The sequence below is a fragment of the Haliotis rufescens genome, unplaced genomic scaffold (genome assembly GCF_023055435.1).
Source record: "Haliotis rufescens isolate VD_foot unplaced genomic scaffold, xgHalRufe1.0.p SCAF_29, whole genome shotgun sequence".
NCBI classification, from domain to species: Eukaryota; Metazoa; Mollusca; class Gastropoda; order Lepetellida; family Haliotidae; genus Haliotis; species Haliotis rufescens.
In genome coordinates this window covers 5,347,426-5,369,175 of record NW_025963990.1, presented here as the reverse complement: position 1 = coordinate 5,369,175, position 21,750 = coordinate 5,347,426, and positions in this window count along the sequence as shown.

Below are 21,750 nucleotides of genomic sequence, written 5' to 3'. Positions count from 1 at the left end.
TTGCAGGCTTTCAATGGGAAATCATGTGATGTGTGTGTGACTCTTTAGATTCATTGTCCTATCAGATATTTCTGGTTCATTTGCCTCCAAAGTACATATGTGCCTTTGGGTCGGTGTTGACTTAATGTTCGTGCATACTGTGAGCTAATAAATCTTTCTATGACACTTTATCAATACTTCCTGAACACATTTTTTTCACATTTTAATAGGATAGGAATTTATCGGTGTTATTGATCTTACTTTCTCCTGGTTATCAATAAAATGTCAGAGTTCTGTTCATAAATCAGATAATGCAATCCAGAAATACCCAAATGACATAAATTATCCTGACAGGCGTTGATACAAAAATCGGAATGTGTTTACAATAATTGTAAACAAAACTTAAACAGATATGTGGCCATAAATATCAAAATGATCGGCGGGCATCGTGCTGCACTGTTCGCAATAATGAGATTGTTTGAAAATAACACGTTGTTACTGAGAACAATGTTCAAAATCATTATATTTTGTTTATGCGAATGATGGCAACGTTAAACAGGTGTTTACAGATGTTAACCACGAGCGTTATTACACGTAATAACGCTACAAAAATCAGCCATGTGTTGAAGCATTGCCACCATCTTTAATCCATTTAAATTTATAGCCTCAGCCTTGTAGAGCAAATTAGTTCTTGGAAGTGCTTCCTGTAATCCCTGGAAAGGAGCGCTTCGTCTGTTATCAGTGGCTTTTCTGAGCTGGCGTGTTGTGCTTTCAATGTGCCATTTCTATAACACTGCTGCAAGCTCCAGCACATGCCAGAATACGTATGCACTCAGTGAACCATAGTGTTGTCATAAACAGGAATTCTGGAGGGCGGTATATTCGAAAGTCTTTCAAACTTTTCTTCTCACTTTATGAATTAATTCTCATTATTTCGCTATGAAACTAGGGTTCTGTTCGATTTTTCCTATTGTAAAAGTGAGAACTGTATGTTTAGTGGATGCGTGTGTTTACTTATCTTTGTCACATTGTGCACCTGACCTTCACCTCAGCTAGTGAGGCCAGCGAGCTTGCGTCCAGAGACTACGACCGACGAGTCAAGGCATAATGGGTTTTTGTCTGGTTATTGTTTCTATGAATATCCCTCAAAGGTTAGGAGCTCTTCGTTAAGGCCCCATCTAGCAAAGACGTCAATGTCATCCCATTTGAAGACAGCGAAGTATTACAATTTTCAAGATAAACGTGTTCAAATATTTTATGGAATCATTTTATCATATCATCCTCGTGATTACTCATCGACTTACGAAATAACAGATACATGGTTCTAAAAAACATGAGCATGAATTAAACATAGTGAATCAAACAAACGTAAATTTTATTCAGAAAGAACAAGATTTCATGCATGCCTTTTAAAACATCCTCACATTTTCTCAAATAGAAACATATGCAATCAGTCGCCTTTTGAAATGAATTCACCACGAAGTAGCAAGAAATCAATTGCAAACGTCAACAAGGAGATATTCAGGGAAGGACAATTGTGGTTTAGTCTTTAAGGTTTTACTAACATGTTCGCTTGTCATGTATACAATGAATGCCATCTGGTTCTTGAAAATATATATGAAGTCTGTTTTCTCACGAAAATGTCCTGTAGATAGCGGAGACAAAGATGGAGAATTCTGCGGGGAAGGGATCGCGAAGATGGTGTATCACTGGACTAAATTTATGAAGTCAAAGAAGATTATATTGAACTCTTTTCTATGTGAGGGCACGCCCTTTCGATTTACCCTTTACCCTGAAATATATAAAGGGTGTGAAAGATCACACCACTTTATACTGAAGTACTAATCCATTCTCAATGAAAACATGCTACCATATTATCACTGTTACCATTATCACATATAACTGTAAAGGTAGTGACATTGTCAATAATATAAGACGGTGAGGATATCATATCATGGGCAGAATAGGTCTTCAGCAACCCATGATTACCGTAAAAGGCGACTATGCTTGTCGTAAAAGGCGACTAAAGGGATCGCATGGTCAAACTCGCTGACTTGGTTGAGGCATGTCATCGTATCCCAACTGTGTATATCGATGATCATGAAGATAACTACAACACAATTGGCGAAAGTTGCAGTAGGTTTAAAAGCTTAACGATACCCATGAACATCTGGGGTAGAAAAGGTGTTCAGCAACTTATGATCTTATATCTTACTCGTGATACAGGTCTCAGACGTTTACCACTTCGGTGAAACCCACGAGCACGGGTATGGTGCTGACAAACCTAGAAACATAATCGGGGCGAACCGGGATTCGATCTCACAATCGTAGATTTCTGGCGTGCCCAAGGGACGCAACTCTGCGTAGCGAATCGCTGCGCCTTAGACGACTGGGACCCCCGTGCCCTTATTTTTGTGGTCATTCCTTAAAACTGATTATGAATAGTTTCATTAATTTATCAAAACCCTGATAGAGGTATATAACTTCCTAACATATTTCCTGATTTTCTCCATATAGATTTTACTGCACATTGACATTCGACTAGACGCGATTTGGCCCATATTAGGAGTATTTCATGCTTTTTGTGCATTAGAATGGTTATTATGTTAAAAGTAGAATTTTATATATTTTGTACATGCTTGAACATCGTGGAGAAATATCTAATGTACTAGTATTTCTTCCCACAACGAGGACCTTACTCCTCACGCCATCGACTCAATATTTCTCTGTACATCTGTCGAGAGTGTCAAAGCTGACACGATATCGTGTTTCTATTGATTTTTAAAGTAGGTCCGGACCTGGTTTCTTTCAATGCTCGTGTTTTATAAGCAAACAAATTGCTACCGAACTAGGAACGTGACATGTTCCTTTAAGGCTTCCTTGAAATCTAATTGCAAAGGGTTAACTTGATGTCAAAGGATTTTTTATTGCGTAGTGATGTCTCTAATCTGAACCCCCGTGATGCATGCAAACGCAAGTTCAGGATTTGCTTGTGGATAACTCTTAACCAAACACTGAAGCCAAATATGTACTCGAATGAGAACTTTTAACTCTAACTTGCTCGAGTATGATTGATTGGGTATTTTTTACTGATTAAATGGATTGGTGAAATCTTGTATTCGTCCATTTTCTTTATGATGAAATATTAATTTCAGCGATGGGAGATTCGTGAAGGCTGCTCTTGAAGACACTGCTGATCAAATAATCCTATTTGACAGGTCTTCATGATGTACGTCTGTAATAGCTGATTACGTGTTACAAATTCAGGAAGAACCTCCGTCAGTGCACTGAATGATGAAGCGTGGCATGTTGCTGTTATCTTCAGTATACTAGCGGAATAAAGTTACTGTGCATGTATCTTTTCTGATCATGTTGCTGAGTGTTCTGTGAACATATAAACAATATTGTGCCGAGTCGGGTTGAAAGTGGACTTCAAAAGCTTTTGTATAAAGATTTGAATTTGAGGAAATGAAATAAAAATTTTACAAATTTATATTTACACGATTCGTTAAAAGATGTTGCAAAATAATTTTAGAAATTGTTTGATAGGCATTACTAAGAAGTTGACGGATGACAAGGTAGACACAATTTTATGTAGAACAACTTCTTTAATACTGTAAAAAGCGACGTTTCGGTATAGATCCTTATACCGTTGTCAAGCTTTAAAAATGTTCAACATGTTCTGAAATTGTAATGGTGTGTGAATGAATATTTTGGTACTGAATATCTTCATTTGTGTTTAAATTGAAAATTCAAAAATGTTTCGCAAGTCGACTCTTATATACCTGTATTATTACTTTAAGCTTAAGCTGGAAGATGGTTGATTTTCCCTTCCATTCAGACAAAGAACGTGATTCGTGCATTTTATGACCAGATCGTTGTTGCAGAGAAGAGAGAAATCTACAATATCTAACATTTTCACGTAATGTGTATAAATATGTGAAAGGTTTGCCGTCGTTTTGAAATGAAAATATCAGGGAGCACTTTCTCATGCACATTTGTAAAATTTTCAAAGATTAGTACATGTTTGTTCACCTCTTGACCTTATCATAGAACATCTTGGCACATTGCTGTCTCTGCCCATATCTCAACATGCCACGTAAATTGTGTCAGTTATACATGTACATGTACATGGACGGTTTCATCCGGCTGTTCATGTGCCTTTTTATCTGTGGATGTTTTCATGATAACATCAGAAGAATTATAAAATATATTAAAAGACTTCCGAATATACCGCCCTCCAGAATTTCTGTTTATGACAACACTGAGGTTCTCTCAGTGCATACATATTCTACGTATAATAATATATTATGGTGTAAACAATATACATTGTAAAATGAATTATATGTTGGAGACTAAAAAAACATATCTAGGACAGAGGTTTAACACCGCTTTTAACACAGTATCCCAGTTATATCGCGGCGTGTCAACTTAATGTGGGAGGAAAGCTGAAGTGATACAGGTCTCAGACGTTTACCACTTCGGTGAAACCCACGAACACTGGTATGGTGCTGACAAACATAGAAACATAATCGGGGCGAACCGGGTTTCGAACTCACAATCATAGGTTTCTTGCGTGCCCAAGGGACGCAACTCTGCGCAGCGAATCGCGGCGCCTTAGACGACTGGGACACCCGTGCCCTCTCTATATAGCTACGACAGCGAATTAGTCGGGCCCAGTATCCGTTTAACGCTTTTATGTTGTACAATATACATTCTTGCTTTCCCCCCAGGTGTTATGTGTCATATCAGTAATAACTGAGGCTGCGCGGTATTACCGGTACATCGGTAAACGAAGGTTCATTCTTTGCATGATAAGTCTCACAATATCATGTCTTGATGCTCGGAATATGGGGTGATTTCAAACAGCGATTTTTATCATGTGTTATACACTTACCAAATACATGTACCTTCGAAATGTTTCTTCTGTGGCAGTTGTGTAACACCAAGTCATCATTGTCCCGGAGCGTTCATCCTTGTGTATTTATTGAATGAGTAAATATAATGCTGTTCCAGCATCTTGTTTAAAATTTGTTCCATTTATAAACTGGCCCGTGAAGATTCGGAGAAGAATAGGTCTTCAGCAACCCATGCTTGTCGTAAGAGGCGAGTAACGGGATCAGGTGGTCAGGTTCGCTGTCTTGGTTGAAACATGTCATAGTATCCCAATTGCGAGGATCGATGCTCATGATATCAATCACTGGATTGTCTGGTCCAGACACGATTATTTGCAAACCGCCGTCATATTGTTGGAATATTGCTCAGTGCGGCGTTAAACAACAAACCAACAAACCAACCATTTATGAACTCCATTCCTGCATTGATGTTTCAAATTGCTTCTGAATTCCAGATTTTGAATTATACAATAAATTGTGTTACGCATCGCAATACAGCCTTGTGCATTGTAAAATATTGCGGTACACTTTGAACACCCAATACCAATCTCTGGTAATAACTGTGTATATAACATGTTGTCATATTTCGCAGTGGGTGATGTAACAAGCTGTGTTTTATTCGTGGTTTATTTAATCTGAGAAGGCAACACTCTTTGAATGGAATGCCCTTAATAACACGGTGTATAGTTTATGAGTTAATATTCTTGATGATTTACACTTAGATGTGTTTGAAGGAAACTTATTAAAAAAATATGTGTGAAAATTATCGCTTGCATCCAACTGTGATGATGGCCGCTTCAACAACATTATCGGCAGGTTCGACGTGATAAGCCCCGCATGTGCCCACGCCAGGAAGAAAACATTGACATGGAAAACACACCATTCGTTCCTTGAGGTCTGCTGGAATATAGGGATTGGCAAAAGTCAGAACCATTCCATAGTTGGCAGACATACTGAATGAGACGGAAATAGTGAACGTGCTTTCACGCCGAGGGCGGCACGAAGGCACTGTGTCACAGCAGCCCCAACGTGTTTAATCGGATCTTGACTAGGCCTATAATTAGCTCAAGGTACACTCATCAAGCTCCGCTGTCAGCCTTGGTATGTTCCTTCATAGATGCCCATGCCATGGGCAATAATATGTCACTCTTTCAATATTCATGAGAAATGTCTTTTCAAAGCAAAGTTCATTATACGACTCGGGCTATATCATAAGCATGTTTTATAAGAATCACTATCAAATACAAGGTGGGAGTATCCTGCCCCAACGCCCCGTCATACAACTTTTGAGCAGGAGTCGTACATCGTCCCGAGGCAAGAGAGTTAAATGACTATAAAAGTCCAGTTTCCACCCTTGCCGAACTTGGCTGGTATTATGGAGTTACATTTTGACAGGAGTAACGAGTCTTTGCATAGTCGCTTTGAAAATCGCGCAACGAAATCGAAATTCGGTTCGGAAACTGTAGTGCAGATTCGGTCGATTGAATGATTTGCAAAGCATGTGCACCGCGAACTCGTTGTCAACAGATAAATTCCAAATCTTTTCAAGTTTTTAGTCATGGTGCTGACGCGATTTGATGCATTTCGCGATGTAAGGCCCGTTTTATCACAATTAAGATCTTGATTATCGATCAGATCGTCGTGACCGGGCGCCGCCATTTTGTCTGAAGCAAACGCAACTGATAGGAAAGGTCGAATCTGATTGGTCAATAGGAGAGCCTTAGAAAGGACATAACTCGTAATAGCCACTGGTGGCGCTAGGATCGAGCCCAGGAATTCCAGCCCAGTTTGGCAAGGATGGGAACTAGACTTTTAAAGTCAGTTAACGCTCTTGCCTCGGGAAGATGGTGTCATATGACTCTCTGCAACATCTTTGTAGAAAGAAGTTGTGAAACACTGATGTCTAAAGCTGCTCGAATATTGCTCCACACGAAGGGAAAGGTGACTATAAGAAAGTCACCACTCTTTTCATGCAGTCTTGTGAATTCTGTATTGTCACTTTGAAACTTTAAGCATAGCTCTAAATATGAAATAGTTTTATTCCTCGTGTTCTCTCGTGTCTGTTAATTCTAGTTCAGGTGGGTAAGTCAGTGGAAGGTAATTCGTTGTTTGACAATTAGTGAATAGTGAGTGAGTGAGTGAGTGAGTGACTTGGGTTTAACGCCGCTTTTAACATTATTCCAGTTGTATCACGGCGTGTCAGCTTAATGTGGGAGGAAAGCCTGAAGTGATATAGGTCTCAGACGTTTACCACTTCGGTGAAACCCACAAGCACGGGTATGGTGCTGACAAACCTAGAAACTTAATCGGGGCGAACCGGGATTCGAACCCACAATCAAAGGTTTCTGGCGTGCCCAAGGGACGCCTTAGACGACTGGGCCACCCGTGCCCCCAATTAGGGAATAAAATCAGAACATCAATATACCAGAAGCTTAAGTTAATCGCTTCTTTGTAAGTCAACCGACGGCGTTGCCCTTTGTTTATAATATCAAATACTTGTTTATATGACAATTGGCTGCCTGTACACATTTTGAGACACCTGGTGTCATCACTGATTTTCAGTGATCCATTCACATAATGTTTTACTGGCTGTTGGTATATATATTTTTCCTAAGTCTGCGTGGTATAGGTGAGAGATACGTGTCAATGTGTATTCGCCATGCGTTATGACAGTATTGGCAACATTTTAATAATTAGATCAATGGGGAGGACATTGACACCTTAAACCCTCATTAAACTGATAATGCAAATAGTTGTCTTTTTATAGATTGTAACTCCGAGCAAATAGGAGATATTTTCTTTCAAGAAATCACCACAGAAAAAAACTTTCAAGTTGAGTTTTTGCAGACTTTCAATGGGAAATCATGTGATGTGTGTGTGACTCTTTAGATTCATTGTCCTATCAGATATTTCTACTTCATTTGCCTCCAAAGTACATATGTGCCTTTGGGTCGGTGTTGACTCGGTGTTGTCGTGCATACTGTGAGCTAATAAATCTTTCTATGACACTTTATCAATACTTCCTGAACACATTTTTTTCACATTTTAATAGGATAGGAATTTATCGGTGTTACTGATCTTACTTTCTCCTGGTTATCAATAAAATGTCAGAGTTCTGTTCATAAATCAGATAATGCAATCCAGAATTACCCAAATGACATAAATTATCCTGACAGGCGTTGATACAAAATGGGAAGGTGTTTACAATAATTGTAAACGAAACTTAAACAGATATGTGACCATAAATATTAAAATGATCGGAGGGCATCGTACTGCACTGTTCGCAATAATGAGATTGTTGGAAAAAACAGGTCGCAACTGAAAACAATGTTCAAAATCATTATGTTTTGTTTATGCGAATGATGGCAACGTTAAACAGGTGTTTACAGATGTTAACCATGAGCGTTATTACACGTAATAACGCTACAAAAATCAGCCATGTGTTGAAGCATTGCCACCATCTTTAATCCATTTAAATTTATAGCCTCAGCCTTGTAGAGCAAATTAGTTCTTGGAAGCGCTTCCTGTAATCCCTGGAAAGGAGCGCTTCGTCTGTTATCAGTGGCTTTTCTGAGCTGGCGTGTTGTGCTTTCAATGTGCCATTTCTATAACACTGCTGCAAGCTCCAGCACATGCCAGAATACGTATGCACTCAGTGAACCACAGTGTTGTCATAAACAGGAATTCTGAAGGGCGGTATATTCGAAAATCTTGCAAACTTTTCTTTTCAAACTTTTCTTCTCACTTAAACCCGTGAAGATCCGGGGTAGAATAGGTCTTCAGCAACCCATGCTTGCCGTAAAAGGCGACTATGCTTGTCGTAAAAGGCGATCGGGTGGTCAGGCTCGCTGACTTGGTTGATGAATGTCATTGATCCCAATTGCGTGGATCGATGCTCATGATATTAATCACTGGATTGTCTGGTCCAGACTCGATTATTTACAGACCGCCGTCATGTAGGTGGAATATTGCTGAGTGCGGCGTTAAACATCAAACCAACAACAATCTTCTCACTTAATGAATTAGTTCTCATTATTTCGCTATGAAACTAGGGTTCTGTTCGATTTTTCATATTGTAAAAGTAATAACTGTATGTTTAGTGGATGCGTGTGTTTACTTATCTATGTCACACTGTGCAAACGAATTTAAAACAAATCTGCGGCCCGTGATTTTTTGTTCGTTTGTTTGTTGTTTAACGCCGCACTCAGGAATATTCCAGCTCTATGACGGCGGTCTGTAAATTATCGAGTCTGGGCTAGACAATCCAGTGATTGACATCATGAGCATCGAAGCACGCAACAGGGATCGATGACATGCATCAACCAAGTCAGCGAGCCTGACCACCCGATCCCGTTAGTCGCCTCTTACGACAAGCATAGTAGTCACCTTTTACAGCAAGCATGGGCGTCCCGTGATTGTATTATATCTTTGCTCTGTATTACATTCTGGTTTTAACAAATCTGTCGTGTAATTTTTACTGATTTTCAAGTACATATGTCCTGTTGAATATACGTGTTTTAACATAATCGTATCACGTTGACTGGACGATTGGTTGGTTGGTTTGTTGTTTAACGCCGCACTCAGCAATATTCCAGCTATATGGGCAATATGTGGGCATCCCGATGGGCGTCCCCATGGGCCCAAGGTAATTTGGCCAAGAGGTTTAACTTAAGCTTCAGCTATATTGATTTTTCAAATAACCAATTTCCTTTCCGCTGATTTACCAACCTGAAATTGTTTCTCAGTTCAATTCTATATTATATGAAGGCCACAAGCCATATACAAGGGGGTTACACAACACATTTAATAAGATACAAGGTCAAGGAATCAAACAAAATATTGACGAGTGAAACCGGCTCATCTGTGTCATGTTTGTTTGTTTGTTGTTCAACGACGCACTCAGCAATAGTCCAGCTATATGACGGCGGTCTGTAAATAATCGAGTCTGGACCAGACAAACCAGTGATTGATAGCATGAGCATCGAGCCTCGCAATGTGGGATCGATGACATGCATCAACCAAGTCAGCGAGCCTGACCACCCGATCCCGTCAAGCGCCTTTTACGACAAGCATAATCACCTTTTACCAGCATGGCCAGCATCGGTTGCTGAAGACCTTTTCTACCCCGGATCTTCACGAGTCTGTTGACGGTGCGAATTGTAACATAAATATAATATGTTGATTGTACGAATTTTAACATAATCATATTCTGTTGTATATACGATGTTTGACACAATCATATTATGTTGTTTGTACGAATTGTAACAATCATATACCGTTGTGGTTTTGACATAAGGATGTTATGTCGTATAAATAAGTTTTAACATAATCAAATACGGTATATATACGGGTTTTAACATCATCATATCATGTTGTATAAACGAGTTTTAGCATAATTATATGATATTGGTATACACGAGTTTGATTCGTCCAGGATGTAACGTTTGCTGGCATTTTAAAATCTCCTGTTACATGCACGAGTTGTATGCTGTGCCAAACCAGATGAGGTGTTATCGGGTTTAGTGTGCTAGATTCTCTAAATGTTTCCATTCTATTTTGTTTCTTGTTTGTTTCCGTCACGTCAAGATACAAAAACAAGAGGTGAGGTGAGGTGAAATGAGGTTTAACGTCGCGTCCAAGATTATTGCACTTATATAGCGACGTGCATGTACGTGTGTGTGTTTGTGTGGCCGCTTGTACTAGTCCGGACTGATGCCGAATTATAGTGCTAGCTCACTGAGATACCATGCCGCAGTTTAACATGAATACCCCACTCAGACACAGTATACTGACTCCGAGCCGACCAGTCCTTGTTTTTGCCCCTTAGCCGAGCGCCAGACAGGGTAACAACAAGTACCATCTTTTAACGTCTTTTGGTATGATGCGGCAGGGGATCGAACCCCGGACCTTCCGCTCTCCGGGCGGACGATCTACCACTAGACCACGGAGGCGGTCAAAAAAGAGAGAAGGTATTGGTGGGATATATGCCTGAAAGTGGGTTAGATTGTTGGGTCTTCTGTAAACAGAGCTTGTAATATGACAAATAGAGAACGTACTTGTGATCAGTATTCAATGGTTAACGTAGCCTCTCTTTTACGTCACAACCCATTGTTTACTTTTCGACCAGTTTATTTTATCATCTTTAAACTACAGTAATATTCTTTGGCAAAAATCGTTCACACTATTTCAAATTTCGGGAACCACCAACAGTTTTATTTTCCTATTCGAACAACTCATCATCAAAGTAGTCCGGCTATAGGAATGTCTTGCAGAGAGTGTTTACTGGTATCCCCCGTCGTGATATTGCTGGAATATTTTTTCTTTCCTTCTTTATTCATCTCAGCAGGTACAGCAAAAATATACATGTCAATAACATTGTGGTACATGGTATTCAAGAAGTGTAAGCTTTCCATACATATAAATTCTTGCCTATAAAGGCAATGCACTGTATCAGTGACATGTTTATTTGTGTAAAACATTGTTAAGTTCTACTCGCCCACCCAGCTGTGAAATGAATGGAAACTTTCTGAAGTCGGCGGAAAATCCTACTCGTTTTTTTCCACTCATGCCGTCCATTCTCAAATGATCGTGTCATAAACAATATCTCCGAACGTACCGGGAATATATTCTGTTTTGAATAAAAGAAGCACGACCCCCGACAACAGAAGCAGTGATCAGTCGCTTGGAATGATATTTGCTCGATTATCAGCTACAAAAATACATTGTGACGTAAATGAAATGCAACTACCGTCTGAAGCCAACTACTTGTGTTGCAGTTTTTCTGTGCCTCCAGATATTGCATATAAACTATAAAGTGTTTGAGTGAGTATTGTTTTACGCCGCTTTTAGCAATATTCCAGCCATATCACGGCGGGGGACACCAGAAACTGGCTTCACACATTGTACCCATGTGGGGAATCGAAACCCGGGTCATCGGCGTGACAAGCGAAAGCTTTAACAATTAGGCTATTTATATCAAAATATCTTATAACTGTCATTCCTAAGTTTATAGGGGGCACGGGTGGCCCATTCGTCTAAAGCGCCGCGATTCGTTGTGCAGAGTTGAGTCCCTTGCAATCTGGCACGCCAGAAATCCCGGTTCGCCTCAATTATGTTTCTAGGTTTGTCAGCACCATACCCGGGCTCATGGGTATCACCGAAGCGGTAAACGTCTGAGACCTGCATCACTTCGGGCTTTCCTCCCACATTAAGCTGACACGCCGTGATATAACTGTAATACTGATAAAAGCGGCGTTAAACACAACCTATACCTATAATATCGGTATCCATTGCACAACACACCGCCCTTATTAGAAAGTATCTTATAGATACCAAGACTCCTAGATGGATGAAGTAAACTGCTGTAACAAGTACGGATCTATATAGTAAGTGGATTTATCGTTGTGATAAACGTCCTTTACTACCGGCTTGACCATAAATTGTTGTTTACGGTGATATTGCGGACCAGTCTTATATATATTATTTCGAAAGCATAAGGGGAGGTCGGGTAGCCTAGTGGTTAAAGCGTTCGCTCGTCACGCCGAAGACCCGGGTTCGAGTCCCGACATGGGGACAATGTGTGAAGCCCATTTCTGGTGTCCCCCGCCGTGATATTGCTGGAATATTGCTAGAGCGGCGTAAAACCATAATCACTCACTCACTCACTCGAAAGTATAAAGCGTTTTTCATTAGTTGGTTGGTTGGTTTGTTGTTTTACGCCAGCAATAGTCCAGCTATATGACGGCGGTCTGTAAATAATCGAGTCTGGACGAGACATATTCAGTGATTAACATCATGAGCATCGATCCACGCAACTGGGATTGATGACATGCATCAATCAAGTCAGCGAGCCTGACCACCCGATCCCGTTAGTCGCCTCTTACGACAAGCATAGTCACCTTTTACGGCAAGCATGGGCGTCCCATGATTGTATTATATCTATGCTCTGTATTACATTCTGGTTTTAACAAATCTTTCGTGTATTTTTTACTGATTTTCAAGTGCATACGTCCTGTTGAATATACGTGTTTTAACATAATCGTATCATGTTGACTGGACGATTGGTTGTTTGGTTTGACAATCCAGTGATTGATATCATGAGCATCGATCCACGCAATTGGGATCGATTATTCAACCAAGTCAGCGAGCCTGACCGCCCGATCCCGTTAGTCGCCTCTTACGTATATCATTGTACATCATATTGACATTAGTACATGTAACCAAAATGCATCCGATTGCCCAAAGAGGAAAACAATCGACCTTCTACGACCTATAAATACAGTAAACTACGGTTATAACGAACTCAAAGGGACTAATAATTTCAGTTCGTTATAACCGTAGTTCGTTATAAGCATACATACAGCATAACTACAGCAAATAGTCGGGACCAAAAAAGTAAGTTCGTTATAGCCGTCAGTTCGTTATAAGCGTGTTCGCTATAACCGTAGTTTACTGTATATAATTCGCTGCATCTGTTAATTCGGAAAAAGGCGATTGTCCTATTCTACGACTGTGTGAATCGAAGCCTTAAATTACTGTAAGTTAAGTGAAACGGGTTAAACCAATATTCACTCACTCACACTCAAATCTGATTGAAGAAACTGATCCCTGACTCCAGACACGTGGCACATGCTACATGATAAACTGAACGTGATAATGGATAGCGTAATTAACCATTACTGTCTGCGTTTTAATTGCCCACTGGTCTAGACAATAAATCGTTTTCATCATATAACTATCATTTAAAGCATATCGAATTGGTGTACCGCATGGTCGGAATCGAATTATTTTGAAGCACCTTAAATACGCCAATATAACGCTCAGACGGATGTGAAGGCATAAAGGGAATTCTATTCTGCTCTATCCTTACGTGACTAATTGTAATGTCTTGTGTTGTTTTTGTTTGTGGTTTAATGCAATTCTAAGGGTTATCTCCCAAAACCCCTACATCCCATTTCCCCTACAACCCAGTTCCCCTACAATTAGTTAAAACAACACGCGGCATTTACCTGTCTGGCATTATGAACTCACCTAGAGGAGAGATTAAGGTCTGGAGTAGAGGTAGTAGAAATGAAAGGGGTAGAGCTTGAGGGGATTAGGGGACTTAAAAGAAAGTTAAAAAATTTTTTTTAGAAATTACAAAAATAACAATAGGAAGAAACAATTATTACACTGAGAAACTGAGATGAGACGATTTACAGTTGAGATGAAAAATGAACATTTTGTTATAATGTATTATGAATTTCGAAAAATGAACATTTTATTATAATGTATTATGAATTTTGAAAAATGAACATTTTATTATAATGTATTATGAATTTTGAATAATTTCGTAATCGTAATTAAATATGTATCTCAATCTATTCGAGTTTCTTGGGTTGTTCCATTGTATGAAATAGGTAACAGACCAGGGATTAGCAGTGCCATGGACCGTGAACTTTGTTGTCTTAAGCTGTAGGTGAAATGGGATGTAGGGGTTTTGGGAGGTTACCATTCTAAGGAATACTCCTTCAGCCTGTTAGAACGGAATCGGTACCAAACCAGTGATCGATATTGTGAGCAACAACCCACTCCGTCGGCGTACGTTGACACGTTATCAGAGGTTGCTGGGGGCGTATTCTATGCGTATTCTTCCGACAGGAGTTTTAATGTGCACTAGTTATAAGAGGCGATACCGACAATACGCTGTTCCTTTCAACATTTCTCATCAATATGACCTCAACGCATATTGTACCAAAATACGTATGACGTGAGTGAGTGAATGGTCTTTTCTTCTTTAGTAAGAATTCATCAAACTAAATAATGTTGGTTGGTTAAACCTATATTGCCAAGCACAAACGTGTACATTTTGAATATGTTTAAAAAAACCTTAAAAAAATGCAAATGATGCCTCACATCCATTGTCTTATATCTGATGCAAACATGCTTTTCCGATACAGATCATAAACATTGACATCTACAGAGGAACAGACAGGAGAGAATGGTCTGACCACCCGATTCCGTTAGTCGTCTCTTACGACAAGCATAACCGTATGTAAATGTATGTAAATATACATAATATATTTATGCCAATTAAGACATAATTTATATTTTTTTATGCGAATAATAGTGATATTTACAAACATCTACATGAAATTAAGGTGTACTCTTGTCCAAGTGTATACAGCGTTTAATGAATTTACTCACGTTCTTCAATGGGTAACGAGTGGATGTCCAGCGATGTTAGCAATATAGGTACATGGAGTGTTGAAGGGTTCTATCATTGCTGGGGCGGTCGGGTAGCCTAGTGGTTAAAGCGTTCGCTCGTCACGCCGAAGACCCGGGTTCCATTCCCGACATGGGTACAATGTGTGAAGCCCATTTCTGGTATCCCCCTAAAAGCGGCGTAAAACCAAACTCACTCTATCATTGCTTGCGATAAATATTGTAGGGTTTTATTCATTTAGTTTACCTATCCGCTCAATCTCGGCCTTTTGTGTTCCATTACATAATTCCGCAGCTACCATTACATGACAAACAGGATGTTGCAAAATAGATAAGGATATCGGATTACATGTTCAATAAATAAATTACCCGTGAAGATTCGGGATAGAATAGGTCTTCAGCAACCCATTCTTGCCGTAAAAGGCGACTATGCTTGTCATAAGAGGCGGCTGACGGAACGGGTGGTCAGAGTCGCTGAATTGATTGAAGCATTTCATCGATCCCATTTGCGTGGGTGGATTGTCTGGTCCAGACTCGATTATTTACAGACCGTCGTCATACAGCTGGAATATTGCTGAGTGCGGCGTTAAGCAACAAACCAAACCAAAACCAATAAAACATATAGAGACCATTATATCCTGAACAAAAACGTTCATGAAAAAATGGGATCATGAATATTTATGAAATTGTGTACTCAGTCTTTACTACAAAAACTATCCAAAATTGCATGACCCCTAACCTTTTTGTTCAATATAGTTACAAATAACTTTATATCGACATGTGCACAATATTACACAACGTTCAGAATGACTTGTTCCCATAATGCCACCAAGTAAATCAGTATTTTCCCGTCAATAAACGAAAGGACTACCATTTATTTCAAGGTTCTATCATAGTCGTTTCAAAGATGATATTAATGAACTGAACGTATTTCCCACAATAATCCGCAAGTTATTTCATGGCGGCAGCATGTCCTTCTAATCATTTCTCGCATAAGACATTCATGCAGATGTCATGTCCACTATACACCGGTGCATGGACGCCATATATAAGTAGCGTCCGATAATGGTATTCTTTGTTATGGAGTGACCATCCTCACATCGGCCCAGTTCTCCGGCTGATTGGGCTAATCATAGGGGTTGTCAGGTAGACATTGGAGTCATGTCGCATCAAACACGCCCATACTGGCATCATATGTTCAATCAATGAGGCCCGTAAGCAGGAAAAGAACCTGCCAAGATATTTCATCGATTAATTAGCCTCCTATTCAACGATGCTCGACAGGCAGAGCGATTTAATGTCGAAAGAAAATAATGGCGAGCATTGGCTAGAGGAATAATTACCTGCGCAGCGGCAACCGTATTCAACCATAAAACGATGGTTCCAATTCGGAGTAATTCAATTGTAAGTTTTATAATGTCCCGCTGAGCTGAAAGAAACTTGTTTGAATGGAGTTTGCAACAAAGAAGGTGATGAAGTTGCAAAGACTTATTGATGGCGACGTTCTCTTGGATGACTGCAATATTGGTGAAATATAACCCATTCGCACATCTCATTTTACAAGTGAGTATGGGGGGAAGGACACTTTCGTATCTTATTGAAAAGAATCACGAGGGAGGGACCTCTTCTTTGTCCCCAAGAACACCAACAAACACAACTGGGCATGCACTGAACTCACGGAGAACGGTATCTGCTTCATATGGCCTGGGGAATCTCAAATGTATGTTTAAACTGGCAATTGAAATATCTCAAGAGCAGGATTGAAATTGACGCCCCGATGTCCGATCAACTTTCTAAAGCTTTCCTCATGTCGATCTTTCGTGAATTACGTTAACTTTGTGATTATGTACTGTGAAGCCTTTGTAGCTCAATGTGTAACGAAGACATACAGTTTCCATAGACTCGAAGCCTTAAAAAAGACTGAAATGTCTATTATATTACATATATGGCGCCATGGGCAAGAGAGCGCTTCGATGGCTAACACAGGCTTACTGCAGTAATGCCTTCAGAGAAAGCCTTCAATGTGGAGACGCGCGATCGTTTCTTGAGTGACCGTGTTTGCGGAGTATACATACATCTTGTTCTATAAACAGAGGTGTCTAACAACATGACATGTATAGCAGAATTAGTTTGAGGCAGATGTATATATACATATATACTTGGTCAGAACCCGTGAAGATCCGGGGTAGAATAGGTCTTCACCAACCCATGCTTGCCGTAAAAGGCGACTTTGCTTGTCGTAAGAGGCGACTAACGGGATCGACTGGTCAGGCTCGCTGACTTGGTTGATGCACGTCATCGATCCCAATTGCATGGATCGATGCTCATGATGTCAATCACTAGATTGTCTGGTCCTGACTCGATTATTTACAGATCGCCGTGATATAGCTCGAGTGTGGCGTTAAACAACAAACAAGCAAACAGGTTTAATGCTGTGTGAATATAAAGAATGCGGTAACCATTTACTAGACAGTTGTGATACAACTTTATCTTTTTATCAACAACAAAAATAACTTAAACAAGTTCTGCTAATTGTACTCTTGTATACGAGTACGTTTGGGCTAATTGTTTGGTTATTTCAATTTCCAACTTGACATAACACTTTCAGAAAGACAGGTTGCGGTTTGGCTTTCTGATGCAGAAATGAAATCAGAAGACATCGAACTACTTTGCTTATCTTGACATATGGGTTGTTGGGAACACGGGTACATGTATATACACGCGACAAACAAATTGTCATATATGAGAGTTATTAACATGAGTAGGTTGACACCTGTTGTTACTGAAAATCCTTCCCCTAACGTATATATCTTGTTCAATGATCATTTGTAAGTTCTGCTTGTCAACGGTATAAGAGTGAGTGAGTGAGTTGGGATTTAACGCCGCTTTTAACAGTATTCCAGTTATATCGCGGCATGTCAGCATAATGTGGGAGGAAAGCCCGAGGTGATGCAGGTCTCAGACGTTTACCACTTCGGTAACCCACGAGCACGGGTATGGTGCTGACAAACCTAGAAACATAATTGGGGCGAACTGGGATTCGAACCCACAACCATAGGTTTCTGGCGTGCCCAAGGGACGCAACTCACAACGAATCCAGGCGCCTTAGACGACTGGGCCACCCGTGCCCCCTAACGGTATAAGAAGCTATACCGAAACATCGCAATAACAGTATATTTAAGAAAATGTTATCATAAACTATTCTTGTCTCCCGGGTGGGGAGCGTTTTGTCATTCTGAATCTGTATGTATAGATCTAACAATGAAGCAGATGATACCCGTGAAGATCCGGGGTAGAAGAGGTCTTCGGCAACCCATGCTTGCCGTAAAAGGCAACTATGCTTGTTGTTAGAGGCGACTAACGTGATCGGGAGGTCAGGCACGCTGACTTGGTTGATGCATGTCATCGTATCCCAATAGCGTGAGTTGATGCTGATGATGTCAATCTCAAGATTTGCTGGTCCAGACTGGATTATTTACAGACCGCTGTCATATCGCTGGAATATTGCTGGAGTGCGTCGTTAAACAACAAACAACAACCAAACAAACATGACACAGATGATGCGGTTTCACTCGTCTATTTTGTGTTTGATTCCTTGACCTTGTATCATATTCAATGTGTTGTGTAACTCTCTTGTATATGGGTTGTGGCCTTCATATAATATAGAATTAAACTGAAAAAAATTTCAGGTTGGTAAATCAGCGGATAGGAAATTGGTTATTTGAACACCGATATATCCTAAGCTTGAGTTAAACCTCGTGGCCAAATTACCTTGGGCCCATGGGGACGCCCATGGGGATGCCCACATCTTGCCCAAGTATCTTACCCCCTAACTTAACATAGGTGTTTACAACGAGGAAGGCCTTCGTATCGCATATTATGTTCTCTGTAAACTAAAGATGGCATTTGCTTTCATTTTTCACAAATTGTCATTAAGCTCTGAGTGAGTGAGTTTGCTTTTACGCCGCTTTTAGCAATATTCCAGCAATATCACGGCGGGGGACACCAGCAATGGGCTTCACACATTGTACCCATGTCGGGAATCGAACCCGGGTCTTCGGCGTGACGAGCGAACGCTTTAACCAGTAGGCTACCCGACCGCCCCATTAAGCTCTGAAGATTAATATGTAACTGTATCTGTGTTCACCACGTTTCGTAACAAAATCCCCAAGGATCACTGAATGAAGTTTTTCCTGAAGTTTGTCATGTTGCATACAGTAAACTACGGTTATAACGAACTCAAAGGGACCACTAATTTTGGTTCGTTATAACCGTATTTCGTTATAAGCATATATACGGCATATATAGAACAAATGGCCGGGACTAAAAAATAAGTTCGTTATATCGGTCAGTTCGTTATAAGCGTGTTCGTTATAACCGTAGTTTACTGTAGTTGTTTACCAAGTTGAAAAATCGAACGTTTTGACAGAATTGAGCCTTTTTCTATTCCGAGACTGTAAAACATGTATGTGTCTGATGATCATCGAAAGTGAGTGAGTGAGTGAGTGAGTTTGGTTTTACGCCGCTTTTAGCAATATTCCAGCAATATCACGGCGGGGGACACCAGAAATGGGCTTCACACATTGTACCCATGTCGGGAATCGAACCCGGGTCTTCGGCGTGACGAGCGAACGCTTTAACCACTAGGCTACCCGACCGCCCCTATCATCGAAAGAACCATAGTCTTGGGGATGTGTGTATTTAATCACATGCAGCTGTGGAAACTAATATAACTGAACGGTAGTTCAAGAACACACGATTGTTTCATGACAATAATGAATCTGTCATGGTGTTCTTCAACTTGTTCTGAGTGGTGTATTTTGGAGAGATTCCACGCCCCAGTTATATAGCTACCAGAATATAAGAGTGGGTAAGTGAGTATGTTTTTACGCCGCTTTTAGTAATATTCCAGCAATATCACGGCGGGGGGCACCAGAAATGGGCTTCACACATTGTACCCATGTCGGGAATGGAACCCGGGTCTTAGGCGTGACGTGCAAACGCTTTAACCACTAGGCTACCCGACCGCCCCAAGAATAAAAGAACACAAGACCTCTGTTACCAACTATGACATGAAATATGCCCTTTCGGAACACCTCATCAATTATCCTGACAGCTAACCAAAATCCGTCCTGGAAAAACGAAAACCTCAAGAAACTATTGAAATTCAAAGAAACAAGCCAGTCATTAACAGAGACAAGGGCATCTACTTATCCAGCATGTGAGGTGAGCTGAAATGGGGTTTAACGTCGCGTCCAAGATTATTTTCACTTATATAGCGACGTCTATCCAGCATGTACCTGTCTGTGCTGTTAGCAATCATTTGCCGCAATGGACACTTTCATTGCTTTATTCTTATGTTGCTAACCAAGTCAGCTCGTTGTTATCACACCCAGCCGCAACACTCTACTTGCGAGGTCTTCTCGATTTGCCACCAGCTTTTGTTTAGGATCGCCAGAGCAACCAGCCATGCTGATTAGAAGAATTACATAGTAAAACGGGGACTGCTTTCACTGCACTTAATTGGATCCCCTCCCCTTAATCCGATTGACTTCCTCCTTATATTATTATCTTTGTACCTTGTGTAAGCATGTATGTGTATTACCTTAATAGCTTAATTAGTATTCACGTGATGAAGGTGCAACAAGTAAACATGACACGTTGTTAAAAACAATGGAGAACTTGTTAACAATTGAAGGATCTGGCTGGCTGGCTGCCTGAGTGAGTGAGTGAGAATTGGGGTACTGACTGAATGTAGGGCACTGAGTGAGTGAGTGAGTGAGTGAGTGAGTGATTGATTGATTGATTGATTGATTGATTGATTGATTGATTGATTGATTGATTGATTGATTGATTGATTGATTGATTGATTGATTGATTGACTGACGGACGGACGGACTGACTGACGTGTAGGGTGTAGGACCAGCCTCGTAATGTAGGGCACTGACTGACTGACTGAGTGAGTGAGTGACGGACGGACGGACGGACGGACGGACGGACGGACGGATGGACAGACTGGCTGACTGACTGACTGACTGACTGACTGACGGACTGACTGACTGACGGACTGACTGACGTGTAGGGTGTAGGACCAGCCTCGTAATGTAGGGCACTGACTGAGTGACTGAGTGACTGAGTGACTGACTGACTGAGTGACTGAGTGACTGAGTGACTGACTGAGTGACTGAGTGACTGACTGAGTGACTGACTGAGTGACTGACTGACTGACTGACTGACTGACGGACTGACTGACTGACGGACTGACTGACGTGTAGGGTGTAGGACCAGCCTCGTAATGTAGGGCACTGACTGAGTGACTGAGTGACTGAGTGAGTGACTGACTGAGTGACTGAGTGACTGACTGAGTGACTGAGTGACTGGCTGACTGACGGACTGACTGACGTGTAGGGTGTAGGACCAGCCTCGTAATGTAGGGCACTGACTGAGTGACTGACTGACTGAGTGACTGACTGAGTGACTGAGTGACTGACTTAGTGACTGACTGAGTAAATGAGTGAGTGAGTGACTGACTGACTGAGTGACTGAGTGACTGAGTGAGTGACTGACTGACTGACTGACTGAGTGACTGGCTGAGTGACTGAGTGACTGACTGAGTGACTGACGGACGGACGGACTGACTGACTGACTGACTGACTGAGTGACTGAGTGACTG